Raw genomic sequence first — 6,142 nt, 5'->3', positions numbered from 1 at the left:
CTCAATCCTCATCAGGAGCTCTTGATTCAAGATCACATCTCGATTCACCAGGCAGACTATGAACTACTACCTCTGTTGATCGCTGTATTTCCAAAGCTGCCTCAAACAGGCACTGCAGCTCCCCCAGGGAGCCTTGCTCATGCTTGGATGCCACCATGTCTTGACACCTTGTTCCAGCTGTGCCTATCTCCACTCTTGTCTGCTCTTGTGGGGTAAATCAATAGATGTGAACTTCACAAGAGCTACTCTGCAGAACTTCTCACAACCCTCACAGCCCTTGGCCTTGACCAGTCTCCCCATACCATCTCTACTACCTCAACAACTCCTATCATGTCAATTGGAATGGCCACTGATAAGTCCACATCTGAACATCAGTATTGACTGTCTCGATGCATGCTCAATAATCCAGGTAAGGAAATCCTAGAAATTTGATTCTGTTCATCTGGACAAAGGTTTTAAGTGGGAGCAATATTTCGAGACTTAACCTTATAGGTTGGGGAAACCTGCAGTCAATTGAGACTGAGGAAGAGACTTGGATAAGTCTCGAAATATTGCTCCCACTTAAAACCTTTGTCCAGATGAACAGAATCAAATTTCTAGGATTTCCTTACCTGGATTATTGAGCATGCATCGAGACATCGAGAGCCACTTTGACAAGGACGGCCTAAAGCTTGTACATGAGTATGAGCAAACAGCACGCAAGATGGCAGACTACAGGAACCATCTGAGATTCAGCCTCAGATGTAGACAGAGCGGGATCACTCCTAAAAGTCTACAGATGAAATCGTCAGTAAAAGGCCTGCGAGCTAACAAAATCCTCCAGAAGGCACAGAGTCAGCTGCTAAATGAACGGGTGAGACAACTTCACTATTGATATTTTAAAATCCAAAGAGGAGCAGATCCACCAAAGACTTTCTTCACTTCTAGATGAGAAAACACTTCAACAGGTGCTTGAGTTCACCGAGAAGGCTCATCTAGCACAGCATGAAAAGTCTAAAACCAGGCAAAAGAGGAAGTTTGATCTACTTGCTGTGCGCCACAAACACCAGCACACTATGGGGAGTGTCCTCCACAACCAGCAGAGAGAAGGATGCCAGACAGAAACTAAAGATGTGGACAAATGGGTGAAGAACTTGTCTGACAAACAACTCACCCAAGCAGAGAAAAACGTCCTTTCTAAAGGGTTAAATTTTGCGGTCACACCGAAACAAATCCCGCTAGTGGAACTGATTACAGCCACAGAATCTGCTATCAGAAACAACAACATTGCTGATTTGGAAGCAGAACAACTGCGGATAAAAGTTTCGGCATGTCTCAGCAATGCAAAACCCCCTGCATCCAATATCAGCATTGAGGAGAGGAAGGCCCTCACGGCACTCAGCAAGGACAACAACGTCATCATCCTTCCAGCGGACAAGGGGAGATGCACAGTTGTGCTAAACCAGACAGACTACCATGAAAAAATTTTGTCTCTGCTCAGTGACAAAAATACTTATGAGCCCTTAAAGCGAGATCCAGGTAGTGGTTACAAGAAAAGGTGATAGATTGTCTTAAGCAGTTAGTTCAGGACAATGCTATTGACCGGACCACATACCACAGATTATACCCAGGGTAATCTACACCAAGTCTGTATGGTTTACCAAAAATACACAAACAGGGTGCTCCTTTAAGACCCATTGTCTGCATGATCAATTCAGTCACGTATAATATCTCCAAGTTCCTGGCCGCTGTTCTTAACCCGGTGGTAGGCAGCTCAAAACACCACATTCAGAACACATTGGATTTCGTGGAGAAAGTGAGAGAGGTCATTATGGAGGCAGAAGAAACCTTGGTCTCATTTGATGTTACATCTCTATTCACTTGTGTCCCAGTGACTGAAGCAGTGGAGGTAGTACGTAAGAGATTACAGAATGACCCCACTCTCAGTAAAAGAACCTCTCTCAACGCAGACCAAGTGTGCCTGCTTTTGGAACTGTGTCTTCAATCAACATATTTCATATACAAAAGCCAGTACTACAGGCAGAAGCATGGGTGTGCCATGGGTTCCCCTGTTTCACCTATAGTAGCCAATCTATATATGGAAGAAGTGGAAAAGAGGGCTCTATCATCCTATCCTGGAACACCACCGAGCCATTGGTTCAGATATGTGGATGACACCTGGGTGAAAATCAGATCTCAGGAGGTACCACAGTTCACAGACCACATCAACGGGGTGGACAAACACATCAAGTTCACCAGAGAGGATATGGAAAATAACAAGCTAGCCTTCTTAGACTGTGAAATTTCCATCGTCAACGGGGGACATTTGAAAGTGGATGTGTACTGTAAACCCACACATACGGACCAGTATCTAAGGTTTGACTCTCACCATCCACTAGAGCACAAACTAGGTGTCATTAGGACTCTACAACACAGAGCTAACACCATTCCCACAGACTCAGAGGCCAGGGAAGCAGAAGAACACCACGTTAAAAAGGCCCTGAGTAAATGTGGATATCCCAGCTGGTCCTTTGTCAAAGCAGGGAGGACACCTAAAGAACGCTCTAAGTGATTCATGAGAGAGGAAGGACATCCACTGCCTAAGCGAAAACCCTTAGTGATCCCGTATGTGTCAGGAGTATCGGAACAGCTGAGGCGCATTTTCTCGAAACACCGGGTCTCAGTGGCTTTCAAACCCCAAAACACGCTACGCCAAAGATTGGTCCATCCCAAGGATCGGGTCCCACGGCACAAACAGAGTAACATAGTTTATGCAGTTAAGTGCCAGGAGGAGTGCCGTGAATTGTACATCGGGGAAACCAAGCAGCCACTGGCTAAGCGCATGTCACAACACAGAAGAGCTTCCTCGTCAGGCCAGGACTCCGCAGTCTATTTACATCTACAGGATAGTGGTCACTCCTTTAAAGATGAAGAGGTGCACATCCTGGACAGGGAGGAGCGCTGGTTTGAGAGAGGAATCAAGGAGGCCATTTACGTGAAAAAGGAACGACCATCTCTGAACAGAGGAGGGGGCCTAAGGGTACATCTGTCGCCATCTTACAATGCTGTGATTGCAGCCATTCCTCAACCTTCTATGAATGGTTTACACGTCTACTAATCAGTGGACAATTTGCATATCACTGATCAACTGGCCCTTTGTCAATGGTGCTAGTCTCTGCGATTAAGCAAAGGTACTGTTTATAAGGTTGGGGAAACCTGCAGTCAATTGAGACTGAGGAAGAGACTTGGATAAGTCTCGAAATATTTCTCCCACTTAAAAATTTTGTCCAGATGAACAGAATCAAATTTCTAGGAGTATTGACTGTCCATAACTGAAGACCAAGTAAGAAAAAAATTGAGGAAGCTACACACAGGAAAAGCTGTGGGATCAGATGGAGTCAGTCTTCAAGCTGTTAAGGCCTGTGATGACCAACTTTGTTGTGTTCCCTGTCAACAGTTCAGTCTGTCCCTACAGCTCAGAAAGCACCACTGATATGGAAAACATCCTGTATTATACTTAATGATTACAGACCAGTGGTACTTACTTGTCACATCATGAAGACCTTTGAGAGTAAGACCTTTAAGAGAGGTCCTGAACTATATGAGTTCTCTTGTGATAGACCACCTGGACTCACTGAAGTTTGCCTATTAGACAAAGATTTGTGTGGAGGACACACTTATCTATCTGCTGCACAAGGCTTATTCTCACCTGGACAAAGCTGTCAGCACCTTGAGGATGATGTTTTTTGATTTCTCCAACACCTTCAGTATCATCCAGCCATCCCTACTGAGGGGTAAACTCAGAGATATGCAGTTTGTGAGACTCAAGGACTGTGGTTCTGATACAGCAACACTGGAGCACCACAAGGAACAGTCCTGTCTAATTTTCTATTCAGACTGTACTCCTCAGACAATAAATATAACAACAAGTTATGTTACTTGCTGAAATTTTTAGATGATTCTGCACAGATGAGGTGTGTTGATAAAGGGGATGAAACCGAGTATAGGAGTCAGGTGGAGAAGTTTGTTTCTTGGTTCAAAGAGAATTGCCAAGGAACTGGTTATAGACTTTAACACAGCAAAGGGCCTCTATGTTAAGTCACTATTTCGATGTAGAGGTGGTCCACTCCTACAAGTTCTTAGAAGTCCACATTAATGACAGTTTGGACTGGAACTATATAAAAAGGGTTGAGCAGGCCCTTCTTCCTTAGGACTCTATGTTATGTACTTTAATGCAGGAAGTGACATCCTTCACATCTTTCATTACTCTGTGATGGCTAGTGTGATTTTCTACATTGTGGTGTGTTGGTCTGGTAACATCACTTCAAAAGACATCCATTGAATCAACAAGCTAATTAAAAGGGCAAACTCAGTTAAAAGACACACTCTGGGCCCCCTGAAGGTAGTAGCAATGGAAAGAATTAACAAAAGAATTACCAAAGCCTACGAAAAAACTTGCAGTTCCAGCCCACCTTAAATCCCTTCACACCTCTCCGTAAACGTCTTTTGTCTTGTAAATGTGTCGATCAACACAAGCAGTCTGTTATCCCAACCCCCAACCGTTGTAGAAAGGGCAAAAAGTTCTCCCAGCTTAAGCCTTGATTATCTGGGAGTGAGGTACCTAGAGCTGTATATGGTAAATAATATATCGTTTGTGAGCTACACCCGGACACCACCAGCCGGAGACCACGTCTTTATAAAAAGCACACGTTTATTAATGTTCAAACACAGTCCCGCGCAGCACACTATGCCCCCAGCACCAATCACCCCTACTCCGGGCTTCTCTTGCACTGTCCGTGGGCCGCCTTTCCTCTCTCCACGGGAGCCTCGTCCTGCTCCCACTCCCGACTCTAGCTCCCTGACTGTAGGGAGGCGGCCCCCTTTATAATGACCCAGATGGGCTCCAGGTGCTCTGTCTGACGACACTTCCTGGTGTGGTGGAAGTGTCAGGAGAGCACCCAGAAGCACTCCGGGCATCCCTGGAAGGATCATACTCCATGTTCTCAGGTGTGGAGAAAGTAAATGTTTCCTGGGCTCTCTGGGACTTGGGGCACCCCCTGTGGGCTTGAGCCTCCTTGCTCCTCTCCCGTGGTCCTCTCCAGATCCAGGGCGGTTGCCCCCTCGTGGCCCGGAGGACGAATACACCACCTCCTGGTCCTTCCAGGCGTCCCGGCTGGGTCTGTCCCCCAGCCGCTTGTGACACGTTATTTGGAACACATGCATTTCATGTGTGTTCCATGATTACAACAATCTATGTAAACACATCATTAAAACAGAAAAGTTTTTCATGTTTTATTAATAAACAACAAAATGTAGACATGAACTGTATAATGTGTGAAGTCTGAAGTCCAAATATCAAATAAACACTTTCACAAAAACTGCAAGTATTGTATGAGAGCTTCTGTGGTGCAGTGATAAGAATTGCTGGATTGTAATCAAAAGGCCGCTGGTTCGATACTGGCTGCCTAGCAAATTTACCATTTTGAGCAGTGAGCTGCTCTTATTGTTAATATTATACAATAAAAACATACATTTGATTTCCGTCTGTAACTGCTGGTGTAAATTTATAGTACTTGTAAAAGTTAGTGTTTTTTTTTCACTTTCATTCTCTCAGTCACGATCACGATACAAACACCCCAGATCTGACGCTGTTAGTTTTTATTTGAAACTGGGAATAACTGTAAATGTGAGTGATGTTTTGAGACAATGGAACTATAAAATCTCTGATCTGGAGGGATAAAAGCTGACACACAAATGCTGGTGTATCATGCCTTCTTGGTATCTCATTGTCACTTGAATTTTTTTTAGTCAGTTTTATTGAGTGTTCCTGCTCACGCTGAATTAGTATGCACCTTATGGTCCATGATGTCAAAGCCACACTGACAAAAAAACAGAGACATAGGTATATATGATATTTGGAATTATTCATTTTATGACCTGTATAGTACATTTCGGAAAATATTGTGGCACTGATGCAACATTATTCATATTATTCATATTCATTCACATGCCTTCTTGCATTTGTAATCAGTGACTGCATTTTATTTTGTTTTTTTTTACCCAATCTTGCCCAGTCTCCACAATTTGGTGCACTGTGGTGTTTCTTTTGTACTCCAGGACATGTAGAGGAAAGAATAGTACAGAGAGGTTAGTTCCGCTCTAT

At 44.1% G+C, this 6,142-nt stretch overlaps 1 pseudogene; it reads left to right on the top strand.

Annotated features, from left to right (window-relative positions):
* Nucleotides 1-625: 625 nt before the first annotated feature.
* On the top strand, nucleotides 626-3,097 carry LOC127527124 (uncharacterized; annotated as a pseudogene).
* The last annotated feature ends 3,045 nt before the right edge of the window (nucleotides 3,098-6,142 follow it).

The sequence above is a fragment of the Erpetoichthys calabaricus genome, chromosome 3 (assembly GCF_900747795.2).
Source record: "Erpetoichthys calabaricus chromosome 3, fErpCal1.3, whole genome shotgun sequence".
NCBI classification, from domain to species: Eukaryota; Metazoa; Chordata; class Cladistia; order Polypteriformes; family Polypteridae; genus Erpetoichthys; species Erpetoichthys calabaricus.
This window is presented reverse-complemented; position numbering and strand designations above follow the sequence as displayed.